The sequence below is a fragment of the Ictidomys tridecemlineatus genome, chromosome 7, assembly GCF_052094955.1.
Source record: "Ictidomys tridecemlineatus isolate mIctTri1 chromosome 7, mIctTri1.hap1, whole genome shotgun sequence".
NCBI lineage: Eukaryota > Metazoa > Chordata > Mammalia > Rodentia > Sciuridae > Ictidomys > Ictidomys tridecemlineatus.
The window spans coordinates 49,027,598-49,045,012 of record NC_135483.1 but is presented as its reverse complement, the minus strand read 5'-3'; the positions used below and the strand labels follow the sequence as shown (position 1 = coordinate 49,045,012).

The 17,415-nt window shown below is 30.8% G+C and overlaps 1 long non-coding RNA gene across 1 annotated transcript in view; it reads left to right on the top strand.

The window, feature by feature from the left end:
• Nucleotides 1–17,415, top strand: part of LOC144365293 (uncharacterized) — a 132,053-nt gene that overhangs the window by 46,513 nt on the left and 68,125 nt on the right. The window contains exon 4 of the long non-coding RNA XR_013423601.1: nucleotides 9,064–9,169. This is a non-coding gene — a long non-coding RNA (uncharacterized LOC144365293). The remainder of the gene's footprint in view (nucleotides 1–9,063; nucleotides 9,170–17,415) is intronic.

The following is a 17,415-nucleotide window of genomic DNA, read 5'->3' as shown; positions in this document are numbered from 1 at the left end:
CCTGAGTTGCTGGGATTATAGGGGTCCACCACTGTGCCTGGCTTTTTCTGCATCTTTGAGATATGAATTTTCTCCAATCCTTACTAGTTTTACAAGCTGGTAATATATTTCTCAAGAACAAGGGATTTCTTTGAAATGCCCATGGACATAGTTCCCCAAACCCCTAGTCTCTGTGAAAGGAAAGAAGCCTATAATTAGGGAAAATTGATGGCTTAGTCACATGGACCAGCCTCACCCCCAATAGCCTTTAATGCTTTTCCATTAACTCACCCTACAGTTTACAAATCTTCCAGGGTTTTGTTTCAGAGGGACTGAATTCAATATCTCTACTCTATTGCAATGGGCTAGAATAAAATCTCCCTTGCCTGTTTAATTCCATCTGATACAATTTCTTTGGCAACTGAAGAACTTCTACAATTTTAATATCAATGCCTCCACAGTAAATTATGTTAATTTGGATTAATTTCCTATGCATTCTTCCTTCACCATATAATGTGCTATATTATTCTAAGACTTTTATAAAGTGAGTTGATTTTAAAGTATATAAAAATTGAGTCAAAAGTTTAAATTTTTGTTTTAAGCATTTTCACTATGAAAAATAAAAGTATACTTACAAAAAGTTGGTATATTTTTGTATATCAAAATATCAGGTCTGTGAATGCGTAGGATTAACCTAAGGAAACATTTCACACAACTAGGTAAAGAAATCAAATTTTCACCCAAAGTTATTGTGGAACATTATGATACCAAAAGTCCAACTAGCAGTCCAAACTGAATGTCAAGCCTAAGAACAAACATATGCTTGGATGATTTGAATATTTGAATTTTTGTTGTCCTCTCTTTACCTTCTATCTGATAGTACTCATGAAAAATAAAAGACCAAAATTCAGGCATTGTATTAGACAGCTAGCAAATACCCGAATACACTTGTAAAGAAAGTAGGTTTATTTTGGCTCACAGTCTTGTTGCCTTTGGGCCTTAAGTGAGGCAGCACATTAGGCAGGAAAGTGTGGTACAGCAAATCCACTATCCTTGTGACTGGGAAGCAAAAGAGAGTGAGGAAGAAGTGGAGGCCCCCATCCCTTTTGAGAAGGCTTTCCCAAAGATCCGAAGACTTCCCTCTAAGCCACACCTGCTACTTTTCTTAACCTCCCATTAGCACAAGGGGGTCAAGGCTCTCACATATAGCCCTTCCGGGGCATTTCAGATCCTAACTACAGCAGGCTGTAGGGTGAAAAAGAAAATGACAGATGTGGAAAGATCTTTTTCAAATAGTAGACGTCCACTGCATTTAAGTAGAATACCAATTAATCGAAAATGAAAATGAATATAAACATGAATTCCACACAAATTCATTATTTTATCTTCTATTAGAAATTTGTATCTTTAACTAAACATGAGCATATGCTTTGATGAATGGCTTTAAAAAGTTAAAATAAGCCTGTCCTGGTGCTGCATGTTTGTAATACCAGGGCTCATCATCCTCCCATCTGGAAGAACCAGGGAAGAAACCTGGGGCAACCAGGATGGTAGCTTGGCAAGGAGAAGGAATGAAGAATTGTGTACACAATTTTTGTTCCAATCTCTGGTAACTTCTAAAGCACACAGGTGTGAAGCAGATTTTACAAACTCAGTATTAACTAAGGTCTTACTCACAATCTGCAGCAATTATGACACAGTTTTAAGTTTGAATCTAATGGAATTAATTGTCAACAGAAGTATATAAACATCAAAATTATTTAAGTTCTGTAACAGAATCCCAAGTCTCCACAACAAAATATTCAGCATAATCTAGTACTATTTGACTTACGGAGAACCAAGAAAACATGATAATTTCTTGAGGGAAAATCATCAATTGACAGAGCTTAATCTCAAAATAGTACAGATGATAGACAAATGAAATTATCAGACTTGGACACTGTAAGAACCATTGTAACTATGTAAAATGTGTTAAAGCAAAAATACAGCACTAATGAATGAAAAAAGATGGGAAATTTCAACAAAGAATAGAATACACACACACATACACATACATACACACACACTATTCCATAATAAAAAAGAATAATGTATTGATTCACTAACATCATGGATATAGCTCGAAATATGTATGTTGCATAAGAGTCAGACAAAAATAATATAATTATATATTTTTTTCATTCATTTTCTTATAATTATTAATATACTTTTTAGTGGTTCTTGTTAGTTATACATAACATTAGGATTCATTTTGACACAATTACAAAAACAAGTAATATAATTTTGAAGAGCCAAACTAAGATCAGTGGTTGTGTCAATGAGAGGCAAAGGTAGGTATGTGCTCAGGGACATTTGGCAGTATTGGCAGGATTTAGTCTCTTTATTGAGATAGTGGTTTCACAGCTTTAAGTAGTTGCTAAAATTCATCATCTTGGATGATGAATCCACTTGATGGATTTAGATTTTTGCATGTAAATTATATTCCAATATAACCAACAATTTAAGAACAAAGAGCTAAATAAAGATTTTTTAGATTACACATCATTTTAATGTCTTTTTTCAAGTCTAAGATTAGGTTCCCAGATACTTTGAAAGACTCCTTTCTCTGAATCTCTTTTAGCAGCTATTAGTATTCTTTTATATGCTTATATTATTTCTTTCATGATATTGATGTACTCTGTTTTTTAATGAAATCTTATCTATAAAACCACATTCCATCCTATGAATATACATAGCAGCTGTTAAGAAATAAAAATTGCTTTACCTATCTTCATGTTCTCTTCAATATTTGACTCTTTCATTTTGCTGATAATTAGTACATAAAACCTTTTTTTTAGAGCATGTCTTTTGAGTACAAATGTATATGTTTGTGTTTGCATTAGCTAGAATTTATCACTTTATTCCAAGTGCACAGTTTTAGGTAAGTAGTCAACTTAGCCAAATTGAGAATTTATGAAAAATAAAGCAATAATTTTTATGTTAACTAGATAGTTAGCTAGTTTGGCTGACTCTGTCTTGCTTTCTCTTTGCCATTGAATGTCCCTTAATGACAGAGAAAGATTGGAGAACAACTAAAAAACTGAAGACAAGAATATTAAGTGAACAATTGCTAAAATCTTGGTATTACATAACAAAAAGGAACATACCTTCTACCACTGCATACCTCAGCCACGTCTAAAAGAAGATGGATTTCATGCTACCTTAGATAAGAGTTACTTTCTTAAACAGCAAAGGACTTTTTACATGTTCCCAGATCAACAATTTTCATCTTCATGTTAAAGCAGGGTTTTAACAGTGATGCTACTTGGCCATACATGGAATTGGGACCAATGCACATGGCTTATTCTGTGTCAAGACTTAAAAATTGCTAGCAGACTGCTGTGAATTCGTAAGGAATTATCTACAGAGAGTGTATTTAGTGGGAAGGGAAACTGCATCAACAGATGCTGAACTAAATAAAGTCATATAACATTCAACATTCTCCTTCCTACATGGACTGTAGAGTACTCCCATGTCCTATAATTAAAAACTGAAAACGGGATATTATCAAAACCCATATCTATCTATCAATCCCCTTAAAAGAACAATAGAATCTGAGCCTTTTTAGTAACAAATACTATATCTGAAAAATCAATTTAAAAATAAAATGAAAGAAAGTAAACTATGAGGCAATTTTCATAGATTATAAAATATTTTTAAATTGACCATTGTCTCAAAAATATAAAAAGAAAGCAAATAAATAAAACTTTACTAGTACTAAATTATAAGAAAAATATAAATATATTTTTTAAAGTGGAAATGGAATGAGATAATAGTAATTTCATTCCAGAAATTGATGATGCATCTAATCTCTTATTATTAAATTACTATAGAGAGCAGAATGAAACAATTATTGTATATTTCTGAATTCCTTCTCATCAAATAAAATATTTATCATATATAGTTTACTTGATATATTAATCAATGTGATATGTAAAACTATCAAAACTGTTTAAAAATATATACAATAAAAGCACAAAATAAAGGCTAAATATATTACTTTAAAATAATTATAGATGATATGTAGAAAATTACAACTTTTTCCCAATAAAAAGACAAATCTCTGATTAACTAAACAAAAAAAATTTAAAGATAAAATTGCTGAAAGAATAGTTAGAATAAAACTTAATTTGGAGGTTATATATTAGACAGAAGTCTGAAATAAATGGGAAAAAGTCAATAATAATTTAAGAGTATTTTGAAATTTATGAAGGGAAAAAGGTAGTGAAAAGAAGTAAAACGCCTTTTAGTCCAACAATAGATTCAAGCAATTTAACTTAAAAATATTTTAGAAATGCAAAGAGCATTTTATTAAAACCTAATTTTGTAATATCACTTCAACATCATTACCTGGAAGGATTAAGTAGGTAAATAAATGTGTACACAAATAATTTAATGTTTAATCAAGTCAAAATACAAAATTATTGAAAAATATTACATTTTACTACACTAAGCAAATAATATCTTCAGGCGTTCATAAAGCACTACAGAACATTGTGTCAAGCTTCAAATAAAGTTGGTATCCCATAGAACCAAATATACTGAATATAACTATAAATTATGAGTTACTATGCAACAAATATAATATCATAAATTAGTATTATAAATTAATATTATAAATTAGTTACTATAAGTGAATATAAAATTCCATTGTAATAAATTTTTTATAAATTTTTTAAAATCTAATAAATAATTTGGAAAATATATAAGGAAAAAATTAGAAATTTAAAATACAGCCAATAATGATTTAAAATATACTAAAGTAGAATTGAACATTTAGAATGTTTAGAATTATCAATTAAAAAGTAAATTATTAAATATGAAGTCTATCTTACAGAAATTGAAAATCAGAACAAAATTGTTATGAATATTTAGTTTTATGCATATTGTAATAATTATCAATATGTCAAAATGTCATAAGAGCTATAAAATGTTATAATTGGTATAAGAAGTTACAGTAAACTACATAGATCAACCCAAATAGATGATATAAAAAAATTAATTCTGACAAAATATCATATCCAGAAATTATGTTGGAGAATTCCACCAAAACAGTTTCTGGAATTAATTCTATCTATACTACATAAAATATTTGGGGCACAAAAATTATGGGAAATTTTGCAGGGAATTGTCAGAGAGTTCACAAGACATATCAGTACTAGGTCCCCCAGGCACACTTATCCAGGTAAGTTGCACATGTTCAAATGAACAATGCTAAAATTGAGTTAGCATCCTGCCATGAATGAGCATTTTCTGACATGCCTTGTTACAGAAACAAGTTCAAGAAGGTTGTCATTATATACTGTCCTCTCATATTTTTGTGATAGATTATTGGTAAGTAAACAGCTTCAGTGAACCTGTTCTTAAGTGAAAAAGTTATGAAATCTTCATCCACTTCTCCAAGTGCTGAATTATATCTGATATATTTAATGGAATGTGAAAATAATCCATATGTATGCATCAAGATCAATGGTATCTGCCAGACCTTAGGTGATCTATAGATTAAGTAATAAAGCCTGTGCATCACAGAGTTCATAGAGAGGCCATGCCCAGATTTTGAACCTCTGAAGTCACATGCCCAAAGGAATAAATGAAATTGAATAATATAAAGAGTAATGTGAATGGGTTAGGAGGTGAATTATTGCATTGATCAGATCCCAGTGATTCGAACCCTAATATAACACAGTTTGCACTGGCCAAAAGTAGCTTATGGGACACTTGAAATTAAGTTAAACCAAATGAACACATGCAACAGACATCAAATATGCACTGGTTTAGAAGACTTACCTAGGAAGGAAGGAAGGCAGGGAACTAGAGAGGGAGAAAAGAAAGAAGAAAGGGAAGACAGGGAGGGGTAGAGAAAACAAATCTCTATATCTTCTATATTGATTACATATTAAAATGCTATTTTGTATATATTGGGTTAAAAGTATATATTTTACTCAAAATAATTTCACTTTTTTACTTTTTAACATTCTTAATATACAAATTAAAACTATATAAATGTCTTCCAATATTCTCTTCTGTAGTAGAAACATAGAAGCATTTTTTTTCTATAAAACCAGAAATTTCCTTGCGGTTTTCCAAGTTTTCCCATTTATTCTGCCCCTTTATCCACCTCTGATCTGCATGACATACACAGACTTCCTCTTTAATGCCTTATCTCAATACTTTTTCACTTTTTAAAATTTCTGTATGTTGATTTTTTGAGAAGTCAACATATATGCAATTTGTACACACACATATGCATGCATGTCCAATATGCTCTAGCAATACAGGACATATTAAACAAAATAATAATTTTAGACTAAAGACAAGAGTCAGTTAAAAGTACTGTTTTAAAAATCTTCAGTAAAATATAAACAAACACAATTGAGTTATATGACACAAGACCTATCAAATATTGTAAATGCTTTCACCCATATTAGAAAGACAGTTACATACCAAACAATCTACTGTAATTATGAAATCAATGGAAAAGCTATTTAAAGTATAATCATATCATTAGTTGTGAGAAAGACATAAAACCAATACATACTTACTGATAAATCTATTAAGATCAGAAAGAGCTGCACGTGGTGGCACAAGCCTGTAATCCCAGCAACTCAAGAAGCTGATGCAGGACAATTGGAAGTTCTAGGCCAGCCTCAGCAACTTAGCAACACTCTGTCTCAAAAATAAATAAATAAATAAAAGGACTGCAGATGTAGCTCAGTACCCACTAGTCCCATCCACAGTACAAAAAAAAAAAAATTAGAAACAGCTTATTTTCTTAGATAATATAGACAACACCAATGTCAGATAAAAAGCATTAACATAGTGAAAGTAAAAAATAGAAATATTTCTATATTATCAAGAATGAGACATAAACATTTCCTTTATCACTTAATACTTGATATAATCTTAATCATTATTGCCAATTATGAAACAGAAGAAACAGAAACCACAGGAAAAAGTAGAGCTTTTATAGGGAAAAATCACTATTAGTTATGACTAACATAATAAAAAACACAACTGAAATATTTTAGATTGAATGAAATGCAATAGTAGCTGCTATTTGCAAATCAAATACATAGATGTGGGGAATTGTTCTGAGTTTTGACAATAACTGTTTTTATTCAATAAAAAGCAAGGAAACTTAATATATATAAGAATGACTTTAGAAGAAGGTTAAAGATGGTTTATTGAAGAAGTTTGAATTAAAAAGAAAAGGAAAAAGTAACACTGTGAAGAGATTTATAGGTCTTCAATAAATATAGTTATATTCATTTAGTGAGTGAGAATAAAATCATATTGTGAAGATTTAAATTCCTTCCAAAATAATTTGTATGTTGATGAAAATCTAATAAAAATCCATTTGTTTTTTTTTAAGCTGACTCTAAAATTCTCTGGCAGAATAAATGTGGGGCATAGCCAAAATAAATATGGCATTGAAAGAATTAAACAGAGATTTTCTTTACCAGATGTCAAAACACAAAGCCACAATAGTTAATTGGGTCTGTCTGGCAGAGATTACTATTTTTCCATCCAAAGTTTTTCCTCCAGTTCTTCTTTAGCACAAGGAGTTTTTCTTGGGTGCACTGTTGTTCAGCTTAATTTGCATTTCACATCACTTCTGATGTATCTTTATGACGAGATTCTGCCTGATGAGTTTTAAGCAGCCTGGGTATACAGTTCCTAGGTTGTGCCCTTAAAAGACAGGAAGCTTGGCAGCTCTTTGAAATGGTTGTCTTAGACTATCAGTACAAAGCTGTTTGCTTGGAATGGCAGAGCAAGGAAATAAGAGCCTGTCTTTGGAATACCATGGAGATGTCACATTTGTGTTAATCTGCTTACATAAGGACTCAAAATAGAGAGTGTAATAAACATCTTTATTTTAGAAATTACTGTTATTTGACCTGTGTTACTTGATGCAATAACCAAATTAATGTAGTGTGAGTCATTGAAAAAATAGCATTCTAATCAATGAAATGGGTTACTGCAGGAATTGAACATATGCTAAAGATAATAACATGTAAGAGAAAATGTTTAAAATAAATAGTGTCTGTAAATAAAAAAATTTAAAGTAGTGTTTTCAACAACAACTATTAGGAGAAACAAGAAATGTGAATTCCTATGAAATATGTTATATAAAATAAATTCAGCTACTCAAAAAATTAAATATAAAATAAAAACATAAAACTACCCCAAATTCTTCAACTATTAAGTGCAGATTTTTAAAATGTAAACATAGTAGATGGAATTTACATATCACTTTATTAAAATTTAAAAATTGCTATGAAAAAGTTCATATATAAAATTAAGTTCCAAAGAAAAATGATCAATCAAAATAACCTATCATTACTTTTATTGTAAAAATAATCATGCAAAGATATTTTCTTTGAGGAAAAAAAATGGCAAATTTGTTCACCGTTTGTTTGCTGCATAAAATTGTGATGTACTTTATTTACATAAATAAAAATTGACCTTTAATGTATTAAATTTTACCATTTAGCATTTAGTATTCCCTTGAATGTTTTTTAAATGTACACATTTAAAAAATCAATTTACATAGAATTTCATTACTTCCCCCCAGTGTGTTTAAAGTTTTCACATTTAAGCTCAGCTAGTAAAGGTTATAAAAATACCTTTATATTTACAGAATAGGACAGATTTACAGAATAGGACATTTTGCTTAGTAGAAAGTCATTTGTTTCTATTAATATTTTTCATTTGCTCAAAACTAAGTTATAACTAAACAATCCATCGTTAATGCTAGTGTTGAATTTATTATGGCTATATTATCAGCAGCAAAAATCTTTGGGTGAAGTGGCCAATATTCTTCCAATTAAAAGGAATGTCAAATAATGTGCTTTCCAGATCACTGTCTTTCAACAGTTACATCCAGATGAAAGCAAATGTTATCACTTTTAAGAAGGGGCATAAAAAACATCAGGGAATAGCCATTTGTTTTCACTGGTAATAGAAAGTGTGTACTAACTACTGTTCTTCAAGCTAGAAGTTCATATGTTACCACTTCTTAATTAGTTTTTACTCTCTGTTCAGTTAATGTTCATGATTAAATTGAAGACAGAAAGAAGGAATAAGAGAGGGACAAAGCGAAGGAGAAATGTGGAGATTGTTTCAAGGATAACATAGGAAAACTAAGCAGGTGAGTCATTTTAACTTTATGTCTATTTTTGAGACTATTAACTAGTAACACTGGTAAGAGACCATGCCGAGCCTTCTTTGTTCATTCACTGAGGAATCTTGAGAGCTTTGTGTAGAAATGAACAGAATTAACTTTAGCATTTGGATTACTTATCATTTCTCAGAATATTTCAACATTAGCCTTTTGAGATGAAACTTCTTGAGTTAATACAACATATATTATTTTCCTTTAAGTTTCAAACTTCATAGAATCATCAGAGAAGTAATTAGAGGGCATAATTCAAGAAAATATAATGACTTTGTCTAAAATTTCTTATAAAATTACATAATCCTTGGGAAAAATTAACATTCATGAGCAAGGAATGTCAAATATTTTCCTAGATTTGATTTCTTTGAACATTGCTAATTAATAGTATTTTGACCTGGATGTTAATGATATATAGAAAAAAATGTGTATTGTTTCTCTTTTTAAAAATATATTACTTAAATTTTTATTTCAGCCAGTTGTTTCAACTAATTACAGTCTCTCAGAATTCTGACGATTTCAATTTATTTATAAAATTACATAAACACTTATTTAATAATCTCTACACTCAATATATCAGTATATTGCCAAGGCAATTACTAATTAAAGATAAAATAATCCAATATATATGCACTAATATATACACATATGTATATATACACATACATATGTAAAATCTATTCATATATAAATGAATATATATATATATATATATATATATATATATATATATATATATACTGTTATATATAAAATCAGTTTATCCCTATTTTGTTTTTAGAGAGGTTTATAGTCTCTCATTCTTTTCATTCTTACAATGCCAATCTATAGGAACAAAAAGACATTTTGCATGTAAAATACTGATTATTTCACTGTAAATAATTCAATCTTTTCAACTGCCAAATTCTCTTATGCGAGTAATTTATGCAAAGCTTTCTTATTCATTAAAAAAGAATATGATATGCTGTATTGTACCATATGTTGGTTCATTCAGTAGAATATATGGATTCTATCAGTGACCTGAGGTATATTTTTAGAGGATGCAGTTGGCATTAATGAAAGAATAATCAAGGTGAAAAAGGAAAACTAATTGGAAATAAGAGAACTATTATTTACTGAATAAACAATAAAGGTCACAATTTATACTACTGATATTTATGGCATATTTCATTAAATTCCAACCCACTTTATTAAATTGGCTCCACTATTAAATGAAGAATCTAGTCTGGCAGGGTAGTCTACTCCTGTAATCTCAGTGATTAGGGAGGATCTCAAGTTTAAAGCCAGTCTCAGAAACTTAGTTAGGCCCTAAGCAGTTTATCAAGACCCTGTCTCAAAAGAATAAAAGAAAGGCTGGGAATGTGCTTCAGTGGTAAGGCACCTCTAATACCAAAATATAAAAATATAAATAAATGAAAAAATAAATGAAGAATAAATTTCTGGCCCATGATCACAAAGATTATATAAAATAGAACTGGAATTTTAATGTACATTTATCATATTTCATAGACTCTCTTTCAAACACACACATTCACACAACAAACACATACACACATACACCATCCATATGTACATACACATATATATTACTACTTATAGGAATAGATGCCAAGTAACTACAATTTATCTAAATGACCAATTATTAATTATTATATATGATTAACATTTTATGAATTTCTGCACTATTAAACAAATTCATATTTCAAGAATTTACTTGAGTCTAATATAAAGTCATTAATAGGCATTTCAATAATAATATACATTTGCCTTATGTCTTGAGTTTATTATTTTCTATACAAAATTATTGTAAAGTTCAGTCTTTACAGTCTTTATAGTCTAAGATGCATACTATTTACACAATGGTCTCAAAATCTAGTTCCCTCAAAATCTAGAAACCAAAGCTCAATGTAAAATTACAATCTTAGCTGGGAATTCTCATGTACTTCCAAAGACTCTTGGTTTATAAAAGTTTATTTTATTGACAGACATTTTTCTCTGGCATGATACTTTCCTAATATAACATTTTATTAGATTAGGTATTACATATATGAAATAATAAGCTGAAAAAGAGTATAGCCTTTTCACATAGTGAACTATTTGTTTTTCATGTAGCTGGTTTTAAGTGTCAACCTATTTTCTAAATATTAGTCTTGGAACATGTTCTTTTTCATCAGAAAAAGATATTGAATTTGCTTCAGGCAATCTTTCAACTTCAAGAAGTATTCTTCTAAGTAAAGAAGTGTTCTTTGGTTTCAACATATTTCTCCATATTTAAGTATATTAAATAAAATACTGAGACAAAAATCTTCAATAAAAGAATCATTACATTATACATTTAACCTAATTTTAAAATATAGAGTAAATTTAATAATATCATTCTTGATTAATGGTAATGAGATTAAACCCCTCTTCCTAAGAGATGGTACTGTGCCATTACAGTCGATTAACATTGGTAACCATATTTTTGTTTATGACTGAGACTTTAAAGTTTTAATTAGTAGTGAAGCTGAATAAGAATGATGTGTATTTACTGATATCAGGTAGCAGTATAAATAAAAAGGGACAATCACAAGGAAATAATTAACATTGTTTCAATAAGTAAATTACTAAATTATATTATAGCTCTCATGAATACTCAGAAAGTGCTGCCTAATCTTATAGAGTATTAGTTAATCTTTCTACAACTGCATTTTTCACCTAACACTTTATCACAGATACCACTATTAGGACATGCATTTGACTCTTCGTTAATTCTAAAATTAGATATATTGAGAATGAACATTTGGCAAAAGGTTATGACACTACAGATCAAAACAGTGAAAAAGAATCTCAAATCCTCCTGTAGTGCAGAGCAAAGTGTCAGGTGGATTCTGAGTCTTGCAAATTCAAAAATTGAGATCCATGGAGAGGCAAGAAGCAGAGGGTGGTGTAGAAGATTTATTTGAAGCAGGACAATGCTTCCTCAGTACAGGGGGGTGAACACAGTCAGGTTACACTGGCTATTCTTTGTACTGAGGGAATAAAAAGAGTGTTTTTGAGTACTAAAACACTTAGAAATTGTGATGATTGGAAACCAGTCTTTTCCACTTATATTGTCTTTTTCCTTTTAGAAATTTTCCCCTCTTCTGTCAAAATGTCAAGTACCAAGGTGCATTCAAAGGCACACAATTCATTACAAGTATATATATGTTATTGAGTTGCAAGCTCTTTTACTCTATTTATCCTTACAGGTATATAATTAGACAATACTATTATCACTTAAGTAGCACTACTAGAGGTAATAATTTATGCAGGCTATTTGGGGACTTATATTTCTTTTATAATGATGTCATACTTTAACCTGTGATAGTCTTTCCTTCTTACATTTGAAAAAATGTGTTATTTCTGGTTATCAGATGATATAAATTATTGATCTTTCCTTCAGTCTGGATCCAGGAGTCAGGCCCAATAAAATACTCTAAGGTTCTGATCATTGAATCATACCTGGGCATCTATGGTCACATGTTCTCAGGGAAACCTTGACCTGTGAGATTTTGTGCTCTTCCAATTCTGAGAGTTCATGGTTCCCTATTTCATTGTGGGAGTAGCAAGTTAAATTTGTGGACTTCTGTTACCCTTGGGTTGTACAGTTGATTTCCAGGTCCTTGGTGTCATGAACCAAGAATTGAGTGAGACACCCAGAAGTAACAGAGAGAGCACAGATTTATTGAAGGAAGATAGCACTTTGTAGATAGGACAGAGTGGGCAGAGAGAGAGAGAGAGGCTCAAGGCCCCAGTGTCTGCAGATTAGAATAATATCCTGAACTAAGGGAACTTCTTTTCCTTATATGGACCTGATTGAAAACCTTACCCCATCTTCTCCCCTTAGTTATATGTGATACTTGATTAGAATATTTTCCAGTATTCCATCTGCATTGATTACTTTAGAAAGCCTCATTCGAATACTGTTCACTTTATTTCCACTGGTCATTTTAAAATTTAAAATTGTGGCATGAGTTATCATGGTGATGAGTCCTTAGTGATGGGAGTTGTCACAGTAACATGATTTATTATACACAGGGACAGGACTGGTCTCCTTGTGTTGTCTTCCAGTGGCTTCTGTTTTAAAACCCTATCTCCTCCATCTTGTGTCCCTGAACTCCTCCTAAACACTTCTATGCTTCCTGTGAAATAATAGTGCTAAGAAAAAGTGGCCTTGCAGTGATGTACTTAGAGTTCTAGAATACTCAGTCTGCTATAAACCTAGAAGTAGAGCACGTTATTTTCCCGTATCTTGTGTAATTCTATCACATACACACAGACACACACACACATACACACAAACACACAATATACATATTGCAAAAGAAATATCTGTTCTTTACAACAGATATTGTCCTGGCTCTTGAGTTCAGTATCATTAACCAGCACCTTTGAAATAGTCACTGATCCTATGTAAAATAAATAAATGTATTTTCACAAAGCTGAGCTTTAAATATTCAGGAGGAGAGTATTTCGTTTATAATTAACTTCTTCCTATTTGTTTAGTATAAAATATCTTTTATGAAAAACAGATGTGAGTAGGTGTCATTGCTTTGCTTTGTTTTATTTTGAATTATGTACTCATTTGAAATAAAATGTCCAAGGTCATAAAAATACACATCTCTTTTTAATTTTAAGTGAGCAAAATTTAAAATTTTGGTCCAAGCAAGAGCATATTGAATTCATAAAACTCCATACTACAAAATGTGGTACAGCCCTGGATTCTATGTGTTATAAAAATTGATAAAACAGTTTAATAATAAGTTCGTAGGAAAAATATGTTTCTATATTTTTTTAAGAATTTCACCTTTATTTATTTATTATTTTTTATATGGTGTTGAGGATTGAACTCAGGTTCTCACTTATGCTAGGCAAGTGCTCTATCACTAAGCCACAACCCTAGCTCCAAGTTTCTATATTTTAAAAGTAATTTTTAAGTTCACAAAAAAGTTAGGTAAATTAAGATGATTCACACACTATTAGAAATTCCCATTTTGAAAACTAATTATTTACCTGGCAGTTTTAATTTCTCTGTAGACTAAGAAGCTATTTAAGATATATATATCAATATATATTGATATATGATATCAATAAGAATACTAATAATAACCATGCCTTTTTTATATCCTAACTGATTTTGCATTCCAGTCTCATCAATATAGGGAAATGGGAACTAATACTGGGTAAAGATGCTTCTTTTCAATATGTTTATTGTTTTCGGGTTCATTGTTCATAGCTCAAATGGTGTTTGGTTTGAGATTTTGTTCCCTCAAAAATTCATGTGGAAAGTTAACCACAGTGGTGTAGTGCTGGGAGGTGAGGCTTGTTGGGAGAGGTTTAGGTTATGAGGGCTCTGCACCCATCATGGAGAAATTCATGCTGCTATAAGAAGGACTCGTGGGCATGGATGCTCTCATTCTTGTGCTTTTCTGCAATGTGAGAGAGCATATCTTGCTTGCCTTCTGCTTTTTGGCACGAGAGGACTCAGCAAGAAAGCCCTCGTAGAATGTCAGCATCTTCATCTTGGACTCTTCAATAACCGGAACTATGAGAGAATAAATTTCTGTTCTGTCTGTAGGAATTTTCCAGTATCAAGTATCTGTTAGAGCATCATGAACCAGACACATGTCTGTATTCCTATATGCTTTATGTACTTCTAAATGTCTATGTTTCTTCATTGTATGCACATATGTATGTACACACACACACACACACATACAAATGCACATTTCTGCCTATTAGCAATCATTGGTAAATATACTATATCGATGTGACATTCTCACTCTTTAGGTTGGTAATTTTCTCATGAGTTTGCTACTGGATATATATGTAAGAAGGGCAGTGGTAAGTTATTTTCTGATCCTAAGGCATTAGTCAACACACAAACCTGATATTATTCATTAAAATTTTTGTGTGACAAATTCATTTCATTACCTTGAAACAAATCTATAGCACTACATCCAGATAAAATAAATAATTGAGTTCTAAAAGCTGAAATTCAAAATATCTTGGGCATTACTTTTAATACCAAACCAACAAAAAGAGGTCCTCTTATCTTACACTTCTAAAAATGTAGCAAAATTTTTGGTTTTCAAACTTTAGTTGCTATTAATATTTTCAATAAGTTTCAAAGAAGCATCCATTGGTTGCAAATTACACATAAGGCAACACAAATTTACTGTAAACACTAATTTATTCATAGTGTCTTGACTTTAGGATCAACATTTGTTATTATAACCATGCATCAGCTTATCTTTGGCCTCTGGATAGTCTTTATCATCTTCATTTGTGTAGGAATGTATACCAACCCAGGGACAGGTTTTAAATTTAAATACACTGTTTAATATTACTATGACCTTCAATTTCCAAGAACTTATTACCTAGAGTATCAGTGGATAATGGGAGCCAGGATAAAACAAGGACAAAGCTAGAAGAAGATTTGACTTTTAAGCTGTCTTACAGAAAAGAATTGGCTGATGTCCAATGCTATATAAATGTTATGTAGTACTATCCCTGAGACTGAACAGCTTCAGTACCTAGCATAAAACGAAATAAGATCATATCCATGAATAGGCACATATCCAGTCAGAGCATATATACACACAAAAGTAATGCAAAACAGAAATGTTATGTGGAGAAAGGAAGTTGTTGAATGGGAGGGTGAATAATCTATTTTTCTTGTGTTGTTTTTTTTTTCCAAGAACTGATTTTTGAAAATTAAAACTAACTTTTTAAAAATTTGCTTCAAGAATTTTCAGAATATTTTAGGTGCTCTAGTAACACTTCCTCTTACAGTAAACTATTTCAATGGTTTCCAGCATGTATAGGCTAAAACTGAAAAGGTTCAATATTTAAGATCCAATTCTACCACTTTCCTCCTGCAACTCCTTGTGGAAATTACATCAGACCACTTGATTTCCCTAAGGGTCTCCACATATTGTCATAGCCCTAAGCCTTCTCACTGAACCCCACTGGGTTTTTCTTCCAACCTTCCTTCTGCTCAGCATATGCCATTTCCATTGTTCCAGCCTGATGAAATTCTAGTCATCTTCTTTTGCATAACATCATTCACTGTATAAAGCCCTTTCATCCCATAGATTAACTGCAGCATCTGGCCTGTTCCTAGGCACACAGTGTGGAATGGATAAATGCCTGCTGAATCTATTAATCAGTGCATTCAATGGACTTTGTTCAAGACATAAGTAGAAGACTTAAAACATTGTATTATAATTTAGAGCATATTTTTTACAGCTTCCTCTAATATATTGTGAATATACTGAAGACTGACCCATGATTTACTCAGTTTGCATCCTCTACTTTTATCAATGCCTAGTATATTATGCCAGGTGCTCCCAGTAGATTGGGGATGGCTTGTCACAGCTTTGTTTTTTGAAAACTGGCATTTTGGTTAATTACTGTGAGCTTCAGTATCCCTCATCTTTAATAATGACTGTAAGGATAACAAAATATTTCCTAAGTTTCTCTACTGTTCTAAAAACCTGTGAACCTGTGCAGTCATTATTCATTTGCTTTCATGTTCAAAAATTGGTAAGAATTTAAAAAGAAATTATATTGAATAATTGAAATGATTAAAATTTGGCTGAATGATCTCTATTTTTACTTTCTACTCTTACATTTTGAAAAACTTAGGTAAATAGCTTAGTCAGTATAGCTAGAGGGTATTTACATTTCTTTGAAGATGATCAACAAATTATCATTATTGATGTATGAACATGTTTAGCAAATTCCATTATAAAATGTATTACCATGAAATGTTGACTATGACTATATCTTCCCTGGTTAAACTGTCTTATTGAAATAACAGATTCTCCAAATACAATATTCTACACTTGATGCATCTATTTTATAATACCCATATATACCTTAATTGTATTTCTAATCTTTCAGTATTGGGTTATAGAGAAAAGAGACATTATTTGCTCTCATTATCAGTCTCTCCTGGAATTAGGTCTTTTCCATATATTCTAAGTCTGAAAGATTACAAAAAAATCTGTATTATATTATTATTCTGCTTCATGTGTTTAACATGTATTTTCATTTTTTTAGAAGCATGCTTCTACAGAACACATTTATAGATACATCAAAACTCTTAATATTATTTATAAATTATTTAGTAGAAAATATGTCCATTTCAGAACTCTCATATATAGACCAAATGAAATATTTAATTTGTATCCAGA